Genomic DNA, 12544 nt, shown 5'->3' on the forward strand with positions numbered 1-12544 from the left:
CCCTCTCTCTCTCTCTCTCCCTCTCTCTCTCTCTCCCCTTCCCTCTCTCTCTCTTTCCCTCTCACACTCTCTCTCCTTCCCACACAGACAGACAGACAGACAAACTCATTTATATGCCCTCAAAAGACCCTCGGCACTGCCAGGCACTCCAGCTAGTCTATCTATCTTATATATATTATATTATTTATATATAAAGCAGTATGTCTGTCTGTATGTCTGTCTGTATGTCTGTCAGTATGTCTGCCTGTCCGCTATACACTCAAAGGTTATAGAGCGCACTTACACATATGTTATATCAAAGAAAGCTGTGATCAGGGGAGTGTCATAGGTGTATTTACTTTTTGGTCAGACAAAAATTGTTCTGACAGTATATAAAAAACCTTCAGAAATCCGCTCATTAGCGGTTGACCAATCCTACCGCTCATTAGCGTTGAGCGATGTGATGGTTGACCAATTGGGGGGCGTTTCATGGTGTTTGTGGGTGGGGCCCTAATCATTCAAAATGCTGAGCGGGAGCTGAGCTGAGGTGAGTGATGGCCATTAAAGACCAGCCGGGCCTGAAGCGCTGGCGGCCGCCCTTCTTCACCCACAAAATCTCCCTCCGGCTCTCACCTTTTAGCGGGGGAGAGGCTGCTTTAAATTAGATCGTTCACTCAATCGCATCTCTCTTCATCTCTTTTGTTTTTCTTCTCTCTGGCCGGCTGCGCGCGAAAACAGAGAGCCACGCGGCCCGAGAGACAGCGAGCAGGGGAGCAGCGGCGAGGGCTCCTGCTCAGCGTATCGGGAGTTAATCAGGGGTCGGCCCGCAACACATCGACTGGAGGAGCGGCAGCTCGCTCTCTCCTTCCCCCCCTCTCTCTCGCTCTCCTCCCCCCCCTTTTCTCCCTCTCTCTCTCCGCCGACCTCACAAAATGGCGGCCGCCCTTCTTCACCCGCCGGGTTCTCGGACACGGGAGTCCGGAGCGAAAGGACTTCGACTGCCGCCCGGCCAACCGGGTCCAAAGGCCCGCCTGGTTAAATATGAGGAACCCCGGGCTCGCTTCTGAGCGATCAGCACCCGGCCTCCCGTATTGGACTGACTCCGTTCTGGTACCGAGGTGAGTCGGAGGGAGAGGAGAGAGAGGGAGGAGAGAGAGAGAGAGAGCGGGGAGGGAGGAGAGAGAGAGTGGCAGGGAGTGAGATGGTGAGAGAGAGAGGGGAGAGAGAGAGCGGCAGGGAGAGAGAGGGGGAGGGAGAGAGAGAGGGGGAGGGAGAGAGAGAGGGTGAGGGAGGGAGAGAGAGAGGGGCAGGGACAGAGAGAGGGGCAGGAGAGAGTGGGGGAGGGAGAGAGAGAGGGTGAGGGAGGGAGAGGAGGGGCAGGGACAGAGAGAAGGGGCAGGGAGAGAGAGAGGGGCAGGGAGAGAGAGAGGGGCAGGGAGAGAGAGAGGGTGAGGGAGGAGAGAGAGAGGGGGCAGGGACAGAGAGAGGGGCAGGGAGAGAGAGAGGGGTAGGGAGAGAGTGGGGAGGGAGAGAGAGAGAGGGTGAGGGAGGGAGAGAGAGAGGGGGCAGGGAGAGAGAGAGGGGCAGGGATGAGAGAGAGGGGCAGGGAGAGAGAGGGGGGCAGGGAGAGAGAGGGGCAGGGAGAGAGAGGGGGAGAGAGGGCGGCAGGGAGAGACAGGGTGAGGGAGGGAAAGTGTGAAGGGGTAGCAGAGGAGGGAGAGCTCGCCTTCTTCCTTCCTTCGGCCACCACAATTCAAACATCCCGCTGACCTCACAAAATGGCGGCCGCCCTTCTTCACCCACCGGGCTCTGAGTCCAGCCCCTTCCCCGGGGTGTCTTCCTCTCTTCTGTATCTTCTTCCCTCACTCTCTCCTTCCCTCGCGCTCTCTCCTTCCCTCTCTCTCTCTCTCCTTCCCTCTCTGTCTCTCTCTCCTTCCCTCTCTCTCTCTGTCTCCTTCCTCTCTCTCTCCTTCCCTCCTCTCTCTCTCTCCTTCCCTCTCTCTCTCTCTCCTTCCCTCTCTCTCCTTCCCTCTCTCTCTCCTTCGCTCTCTCTCGCTCTCTCCTTCCATCTCTCTCTCTCTCTCTCCTTCCCTCTCTGTCTCTCTCTCCTTCCCTCTCTCTCTCTCTCTCCTTCCCTCTCAGTTCAGTTCAGTTCAGTTCAAATGCTTTATTGGCATGAAAGTTTACAGAGAACCATATTGCCAAAGCTTACATTGCAAAAAGGTACAGTTTTCCAACATTCTGTAGGTGTCAATCGATTTGACATTTGTTGGGTATATACAATATTACTTTTAAACAATATTAATTTTAACAGTCTTTCTACTTTCTACTTCATTTCCCTCTCTCTCTCTCTCCTTCCCTCTCTCTCCTTCCCTCTCTCTCTTCCTTCGCTCTCTCTCGCTCTTCTCCTTCCATCTCTCTCTCTCTCTCTCCTTCCCTCTCTGTCTCTCTCTCCTTCCCTCTCTCTCTCTCTCTCCTTCCCTCTCTCTCTCTCCCCTTCCCTCTCTCTCTCCTTCCCTCTCTCTCTCTGTCTCTCTCTCCTTCCCTCTCTCTCGCTCTCCTTCCCTCTCTCTCTCCTTCCCTCTCTCTCTCCCCTCCTTCCCTCTCTCTCTCTCCCTCCTTCCCTGTCTCTCTCTCTCCTTCCCTCTCTGTCTCTCACTCTCCTTCCCTGTCTCTCTCTGTCTCCTTCCCTCTCTCTCTGTCTCCTTCCCTCTCTCTCTCCTTCCCTCTCTCTCTCTCTCTCCTTCCCTCTCTCTCCTCCTCTCTCCTTCCCCCTCTCTCTCTCCTTCCCTCCCTCTCTCCTCTTCCCTCTCTCTCTCTCTTTCCCTCTCTCTCTCTCTCCTTCCCACAGAGACAGACAGACAGACAAACTCATTTATATGCCCTCAAAAAACCCTCGGCACCGCCGGGCACTCCAGCTAGTAATATATAAAAAATATATGTGTATAAAATTTGTATGCTGCTACATATCTGGATAAAAGTACACGTGAAACTTTCTATCCACTAAACCTTGTAGTGAAATTAGGCTGTTATTAACTGGTTACTATATAATATCTTCCCTTTTATTTCTTGGTTGTTTCTTGGTTGTTTCTTGTCTTTTTTGGTTCTGGTCTGCTTGCTCTGTTTCTCCGCATCCCCCCCCCAATTCATAGCATACATCATTCCTTGAGAGGATGGACAGTTAACCTGTTCCTCGGCGCACTTGCTATTGCCACTCTGCAACCATCCAGCAGGCCATCTTGAAGTTCCCTGCTGTTTTCTTTTCATCCCTGGATGGTCTGGCTGATCCTGGCACTCACCATATCAAGGAACCTTGGAACATATAGGACTGTGGTCCATCTGGCCAGTCTCAATGTCTAGGAGCTATCTTATCCCACAGTATGTTTCATACCTCTATGTCAAACTTTTCATCATGGATTTATCCAGCTCTGCTTTGAATTTGCTGACTCTCTTAGCAGCCCATTCCATACGTTCATCACTGTCTATGTAAAGTAGTTAAATCTAAACTGTATAGAACATAAGAACTACCTGGATGTGCTGGGAAACAAACTTAGGACCTCATGCATTCAAATAATGTGTGCTACCACTGAAATACTTCCCTTGCTGCCAAGTACAAGTTTAAACCTGCATTGTCGTGCTTGGCAGTGCAGTGAGTTTGTGCACCAATGTAGAACATCAAAGGCTTCCCTCTGTAAATCTATTTTGACACCGAATCGATAGCTGTCTTAAGGTCAACATTTTGTGCACTCCATCTGATTCAACAAGAATCTTAATTACATATCTAACTTTATTGCAATATAAAAATTATAATAAACAACCACAAATTTAAATTTAAAAAATGAGTGATCAAAAATAGAGACAGTTAATTATTTCTGATACCTAACGCACACAGCGAGAAAGATTACAGTTCAAAAGGAAGGGCACTGAAACTTAATGAAAAGGTTCAGTATTAAAGTATTGATTGAGATGTCAAACATAGTTATCTAGATTCACTTTTCCATGTGTATGCATGTCAAAAATCATCATATCCTTCATAATAGCAGTAGATGCATTTTGACATTGTTGTTATTGATTGCAGATTTTTAGTAGGGATAGAGTAGTCAATCAGCTTGGCAAAAACACGGGTGGTAACTAAGCACGTGCAGTACCATTTTTCATATTAATCCTGCTTTGGTTACCAGTTGTGTTCCATCTTGCTTGCTGATGGTGCATATTGTGGTATATAAGTCTAAATGTGATGATAGTTGTTACCCATGCATCAGTGCATATGTGAAACCATTCTCTGAGGCGTTGAGCCATCTTTGCCTGTGGTAGCTCGTACATAACACACAAGTCAAAAAGGTGAAGTTCAGTTGCTTCCTGCAGCCACCCTTTCTCTCTGTAGTGTCTCACTTTTCCCTTCTTATCCTAACCTAGTAGGCACCTACAATGAGTGCTTTGACCTACCAAAGCCAAAGCAATCTGAATAACTGAGAACTGCTTTGGAGCAGTTAGGTATGATTTGGAGTGGCAGCACTTTATATATAGAGAATGTGAGAGTGAGACAGGGATAGCATTTGTCAACCAGGCTCAGTAATTGGTGTTGAGAGAGCAGGGCGACAAAACAAGCTAGAAGTAAGATGTTGGGAAAGCAGACTGAGAAAGTACCAAAGCGTGTATTTCAAATGTTAAAATGAAAAACAAGGGAGATTTGAACTTGCACTTACAACTCTACTTCGACCTGGATAATATTGGCTCAGGATACAATAGGTATCCTGATTTGACCCTTTCAGAGTCAGTTAGTACAAATATCTGCAGCTATAGTGTGGTCATGTGGATGGAAAAAGGGTGGTAGCAATCCTCACACACAATTTAGCAGGAGATGTGTGGTCTGGGGGTGGTGGTGTGGTGGGGTGGGGGATGGGGGAAGGGGATAATTAAAGATTGTATAGGAGCCGGTAGAAAATGAGAAGCGGTCTGACAAAAACTAGTTGTTAAAATAAACCTCCTTAAAATAAATGGATTTACTGCTCCGCTAAGATAGAAGAGGGAGGAATTCAAGTGAATGCATTAAATGTTCATGCCTATTATCCCACAACATAATCTCAAGGACATTTTCTGCCCTTTCATGACCACCATGATAGTATAATGATGTGGAAGTGTAAGTTTAGGGTTGTCAAATTGTTGTTTCCTCAAAGCACATCATAGTTTTAAATAGTTTCTCTGACCTTCAGACATGACATCTAGAAAATAATTAAATCTCTAAATCTAATTTTCTTGGGGGAGGGGAAACTGAAAAAAATGTAGGAATAAATAGTTATAATTGTGTTTTTAAATTACAAACTGTGATATTTAATCTTATAATACATTTGAACTCTCTGCGCAGCACTTGTCACCCAGCATGTTTGTCGAACAATTATTTTCTACTGCTATGTTTAATAAAATGTATCTTGACATGTTACTGATTGGCATTTGATGAATATCTAATGTTTAGAAATCTGAATCCATGGGAGACCAAAGAATCTTTTTAAAATTGTTTAAGAATGAACATGGTTTCCATTATTTTATTATATAATATTAATAATCAAACGATAATGAATATTGGCAAAGTGGATTCCGCTTTGGGCACAATCGGCAATCCAGGCGCAAATTGCGCTCAAAATTGAGCTCGTTTTCAGAAGTGAATTTTTTGCTTAAGTTTCTGCTCAAACTCACCTGCATTTTGCCGAACATAAAATCTTGCATAAGCCAGTGCAATTGGGCAGCATTTTAGAACATAATTTTAAAAATATAAATTTTTGCATTAAAAAATATTCCTTGAGTGGTAACGTGGTGCAGTTTTATTAATATAGTTGAAATGGTTATATCACAAAATATAAACAATTTTTATCAATCAGAATGTCCAGTCCACCACCTGTGAGCAAACCGATTATAAATAACTAAAAATGACTTAAAAAAAGCTATACAGAACCATTTACTAGTAACATTGGTGCACGGTAGTCAGTTTCTTAGTAAATTTTTTAAAAATTAAAGCTATTAATGCCCTTGCGCCAAAAGAAAAAGCAGCTTAATTTTAAGAGCATCTTCAAAGGCCCACAAGCGGATGCAATTGGCGGAAACTCGCCACGGTAATTCATTTGATCTGTGGGCGTGGCCAGTTTCGTGGGCGGGGCCAGCTTCCAGCACGATGTCTTTTAAACTAGTGCAGATCGTGGAAACTCGATTTGCGCTGAATGTAATTTACGCTTGAAATTGCCGTATTTTTTGCAAATTGCGCTGGAATTACCTGCATAACCTAATGGAAACTCCAGGTCATTATCTCAACACAAGAACAAAACCATGTAACATGGGGGCAGGGAACATCAATTTATGCTATTTTATGAGCAAAATAAAAATTCCAGCCATGATTTATTACTAAAACTAGAAAGGAAGAAACAGTTTGCCTTTATATAGCGCCTTTTATGTCCTCAGGATGTCTCAAAGTGCTTTACAGCCAATGAATCACTTTTGAAGTTTAGTTACTTGTTTTGTAGGGAAATGCCACAAGCAATTTATGCACAGCAAGGTCCCACAAACAGCAGTGAGATGAATGGCCAGTTAATCTATTTTTGATGGTATTGGTTGAGTGATAAATGTTGGCCAAGATAACTAAGACTGAAATATTCTTCCAATCTGTTAATGCTTTGATAGATATCTATACTTGGGCTTAAATAAAGTCTCTCCTACATGGGATTAATTCATATTTAAGGTTCTCCTGCCATACTTTCACTTGTGTTTGAAAGGCCATAAGCCATTATCAATGTTCTCAGTTTCTAAGGGGCTTTTAAGTGAAAATCTATATATGTAATGGTACTTTATACCTCTGGAGCAGTAAATAATCTGAGGCTATCTCATCTTTGGTACAAGGTACTTCAGCAGCTCACATGCTGTGATCTAACATAATGTCAGCTGTGACTCAATGGTAGCACTTTTGCCTCTGAGTCATGAAGGTTGTGGTTTCAAGTCCCACTCCAGAGATTTCAGCACCTAATGTAGGCTGACACTCCAGTACAATACTGAGGGAGTGCTGCATTGTTGGAGGTGCCATCTTTCAGATGAAATGTTAAACTGAGGCCCCGTCTGCCCTCTCAGGTGGACGTAAAAGATTCCATGGCACTACTTCAAAGAAAAGCAGGGGATTTCTCCCTGGCCAATTTTTATTCCCCAACCAACATCACCAAAACATTATCACATTGCTGTTTTTGGGGCCTTGCTGTGTGCAACTGGATGCTGTGTCATCACAACAGTGACTACACTTGAAAAGTACTTCATCGGCTGTAAAGCACTTTGGTACGTCCTGAGGTTGTGAAAGGCTCTATATAAAAGCAAGTTATTTCCTTTCTTTTTGATGTGATGTTAAATGGAGGGATTAAACCCAGATTAGGTAAAATTGTGAGGAAGTGAGATCCTTTGCCTCTGTGGAAAACATGTTGGGTGACAAAGGGAATATTTAAACTATTACCTGAGATCAATGTTGGGAGTTTGATAAGTGATCAAAGCCAATGTGATTCAGATAGAAGCACCAGAATAAAATGTGTAACTATACAGACTGAAAGGCAATTACTGAGAATGTGTTTCTGATAAGTACCATGGACAGTGAGAATTGTCTGCAAAGTGGCAATTGTAAATAAATGCATATCTACAGTTGTATCTTCTCAACCTGGGGAAAGGATTATGTTAAATACAAATACTTAGCTTTACACTACTGAATTAAATAGAAGTGCCATATAGTTAACAAAAAAAACTTGTGATCAGTCCTGCAAAAGAAGGAAGTATCTCTTTCATTTGTGTGGTACAGAGCAAAAGATTGTCACTATGGTAGTTTCTCTGCATTACCAGATTATACCTGCTCAAGATTATTTAAATAGATTCCAAATGAAACAAATGTGATGGAATAGATTTTTTAAGCAAAATTATAAAGTAATTATCAGTTAATCAAACACAATTTTGGGCCTTGATTCTGAAAAACATCTGCAATTGTTACTTCACTATAATTACCCATTCAACTCATTAACATGGATCATTATTGCTTCAAATTTATTCTGAATGATGTTCTTTTGATCTTAATGTGACTTTTTTCCTCTTGTAGTTAGGTGGTATCATTATTATTAATGAATAAGGATGAGGCCATCAAGTTGCCATTATGTTATTCATAAACGAGGAAGAATTGAGCAATCAGAACATCATGAAACATGATCACAAAATCAGAGCCCATTAAATTTGTGAGTAATTTATTTACCTTTCACCACCAAAAACTTTTGAAAATATTTCACTCTAAGGGGTAATTTATGGAACTGGAAAATGATGAAAGAGACTCCAAGGTGGATTAGGCACAGACCACATTAAGGCTTTTGTAGGTTAGCTTCCTTCACTCCTATCTTTCATCCCTATTTCTAACTCCCTCTTTCATTGAATCTCGTTGTCTCATAACTCTGAAGTTTAGGAATATGGGGTGCACTACCATGTCCCTGTTGCATATTTTCCAATGTTTTTATTCTTTATTAATATGCATACTGATTATACCCAATCTTCACGGTGCCTTGACCTCCTCCTTACTACTGAATCTTAAATGATGCAACTTGTCTAATCAAGTACAGTTAAAAAGAAATCCCACCAGTTTGATTTCCATTTATTTCTATTTATTAAAGCAACCACTTGCTTGTCATCCTGCAGGGTAACAGGTCATTCAACACTATTTACACACAATCTGATGGATGGGCAGTCTGGGTTTACCAAGGAGTCATTTCAGACCTTATGGAAACAAACAATGAGCACAATCAGAATAGAAGGAAGGAACCATTGGTGAAATTTACTTAGATACGGTGCATTCCTATAAAGGTCACCTGTTACATACTGAGCCAAATGTTCAAGTACAATATGAACAATCTGTAATAAAATCAGAAAATGCTGGAAATACTCAGCAGGCAGCATCTGTGGAGAGAGAAACAGTGTTAACGTTTTAGGTCGATGATCTTGTGACAGAACTGGAAAAAGTTCGGGCAAGAAATTCATATACTTACCATCAACTGTTAGCACCAGTGATTCTTGAAAAAATGGCAGCTGCTGCTCCTGCGCCAACTGGTGGCGGTCCCTGCAGCGGCCGCCATATTTGTGGGCCCCTTTGCACTGCTGGTAACCGGCAGCGCCCTGTGAAAAAAAAGGCGGCGTGGCGACGTCAGTCAGCGTGCAATGCCGACTGACTGTCACCTACACGAACTTCGACCCTAGTGCTCAATTCAGCGCTGGGTCCTAAGCACGCCAGGTTAACCTGGTGTGCATGCAGGTTGACAGATGTTGACAGGGGCAACATCAATCAGGTAAGTTTGAATGGAAGGGTTTGGCCTTGGTTTTATGGATTTTATTGAAGTGGTGGCTTGCTGCAATATATGTGAAAAGTTTTTAAAGTGTTTTGGGAGTGCTCTTGGATGCTTGCAAGGGCTCGGATGGTAAGTGAACGCCTTTGAGAAGACAAAACATGCTGTAAATACTCAGTAGGTCATGTTACATTCGTGGAGTTCACGTCCCAGGTCGACATGCTGCCTGACCAACTGAGTATTTGCAGCATCTTATGCTGTCATTTCACATTTACAGCATCCACTTCCAGAGGGAAGAGGAAGACACAGAAGAGCAAGACACAGAAGAGGAGGAAACCGAAGAGGAGGAATCAGATGGAAGGATGCATCCCAAACAGCCCCTTTGTGGCCGGGATATCTGGGATGGAATCATCCGCCTGCTGGGCAGGCTGCCTCTTCTTGTTGACCCACTGGCTGGGCAGGCTGTATTTTTTGGGTGTGTGAAATGAGGAAGACACAAGGGTGGAGCTCTGCTGATGGGAGGGCGGAAAACATAGAGGTGCATGCCAGAAGGGGGATAATGTACAAGGATACCCGCATCTTGTACCATTTCAGCATCGCCACTGGCCGAGGGCTCAGCCATGCCCCTGCCAAGAATGGCCTGCACCATCTCCTTCAAGGGGGCTGAGGCGATGTTAAGAATGGTAGATGTGCCTCGTCATTGGTGCAGATTGTTGGTAGGTGAGTGATTGGGGTCCTGCATTGAGCATTGTGGTTTTTTTTATTCGTTCATGAGATGTGGGCGTCGCTGGCATGGCCAGCATTTATTGCCCATCGCTAAGTGTGAGGATAGTGATGCAGTAGGTAGGCGATGGCTTTTGAAGATGCATTCACTGACCTTGATCAGTGGTCTGAGATCATGAAGCTTCTTTGGGCACTGAGCCAGGTGGTGGGGGCGACACTGCTGACAGTGACGGCCTTGGTAATGTACTCTGACATTGCCAGTCTTGCAGTGTTGACCCCCTGCACAAAGCTGGAGTGCTGCGTGTGAGACCCTGGGTGCCCCTTTGCTGGCTTGCTGAACCATTTGTGTTAGTGCTGAGGCAGTTTTCCCATTTGTTCAGCTTAGGAAGGTAATTCAGCTTTAAGCTTGGCACTTCTTTTAAATGTTCAATATTTGTAAAAAGACAGAAACAGCTGTAAAAACTTATTGAATCAGTACATTTTATTTTGTCTTGCTTCAATGTGCATGGCCCCTTTAAATTTCAGACCTCCTCACTGCCCACAATGCATTGCGAACTTCATAGCCTCGCACCACAGACGCTCAGGGAAGCAGCAACTCCGCACCAGGATGACAAATTGGTCTCGGATCCCTCGTGCTACACCACCAGGACGGCATTGCACCTAAGGTTAGCGCTGCACTACCTACCTCCATGCCTCCCACACCAATTTAGGTTGATTAGCACTACGGCCATTTTGGGTGGCTGTTAATGGCAGTTGGCGGTGACACCGACTGCTTGCTGGGAAGCACCAATTTTTCCCCCAGAGAGCTATAACAGGATTTAAGCAAGTGCAGTGGCAGAGAAAGGGGGGAGGGAAGGAAAGAACAAAAGGGAAGGTCTGTTATAGGGTGGATTACAAGGCAAAAGGAATGATGGTGCAAGGCAAAAGGAGATGGTAATGGGACAGGTAAAGAAACAAAAGATGTGTCTAGAAGAGGTGTAATTGGGAATAGCAGAATCATTAACAGCTGCCATGTGAAAAAATGGGGGCAGAGGTTATGATCTGAAATTGTTGAAATCAATGTTGAGTCCAGAAGGCTGTAAAGTGCCTAATCGAACAATGAGATACTGTTCCTCGAGCTTACGTAGAGCTTCATTTGAACAGTGTAAGAGGCCAAGGAGAGAGAGATCAGAGTGGGAGTGTAGCGGAGAATTAAAGTGACCATTAAGGCAACTGGAAGCTCGGGGTCACGCTTACAGACTGAACGGAGGTGATCCGCAAAGCGGTCACCCAATCTGCGTTTGGTCTCCCAATGTAGAAGAGACCACATCGTGAGCAGCGAATACAGTATACTAAATTGAAAGATGTACAAGTAAACTGCTGTTTCACCTGGAAGGAGTGTTTGGGGCCCTGGATGGTGGGAAGGGAGGAGGTAAAAGGGCAGGTGTTGCATCTCCTGGGCTTACACGGGAAGGTGTCGTGGGAAGGGGACGGGGTGTTGGGGGTGATTGAGCAGTGGACCAGTCAGTCGCGGAGGGAGCAGTCTCTTCAGAATGCTGAAAGGGGAGGGGAAGATGTGTTTGGTGGTGGGATCATGCTGGAGGTGGCGGAAATGGTGGAGGATGATCCATTGAATGTGGAGGCTGGTGGGGTGGAAGGTGAGGACAAGGGGAACCCTATCTTGGAGTCAAAAGGGAAGTTGTTCAATGTGAGAACAAGTTCAGCCAGGCGGAGGAGGGTGGTGGTGGATGGAGACTGGTTGGGCCTCTGTTCAAGGAAGAAGCGGCACGCCCTCAGGTCTTCCTGGTGGGGGATGGAGGTGTAGAGGGATTGGATGTCCATAGAGAAAAGGGGACAGTTAGGGCCAGAAAACTGGAAACTGGTGGTGGAGGGCATCGGAAGAGCGGCAGGAGACAGGGAGTAGGGATAATGGGTAGGTACTCAAATTGGCAGGAGGTGACTAGTGGTGTCCTGCAGGGATCTGTGTTGGGGCCTCAACTATTCACAGTATTTATTAACGACTTAGATGATGGCAGAGAAACTCATATATCCAAATTTGCCAATGACACAGAGATAGGCGGCATTGTAGGCAGTGTACATGGAAGCATAAAATTACAAAGGGATAGCGACAGATTGAGTGAATGGGCAAAACTGTAGCAAATGGATTTCAGCGTAGGCAAATGTGAGGTCATCCACTTTGGACCTAAAAAGGATAGAACAGGGTACTTTCTAAATGGTGAAAAGCTAAAAACAGTGGAGGCTCAAAGAGACTTGGGGGTCCAGGTACATAGATCACTAAAATGTCATGCACAGGTACAGAAAATAATCAAAAAGGCTAATGGAATGCTGGCCTTTATATCAAGAGGACTAGAATACAAGAGGGTAGAAGTTATGCTGCAGCTATACAAAACCCTGGTTAGACCGCACCTGGAGTACTGTGAGCAGTTCTGAGCAGAACAATTTAGGAAGGATATATTGGCCTTGGAGGGAGTGCAGCATAGGTTTACCTGAATGATACCCAGACTTCAAGG

This window comes from Somniosus microcephalus, chromosome 4 (genome assembly GCF_052327205.1).
Source record: "Somniosus microcephalus isolate GS21.2 chromosome 4, FLI_Smic_1.0, whole genome shotgun sequence".
Taxonomy (NCBI): Eukaryota; Metazoa; Chordata; class Chondrichthyes; order Squaliformes; family Somniosidae; genus Somniosus; species Somniosus microcephalus.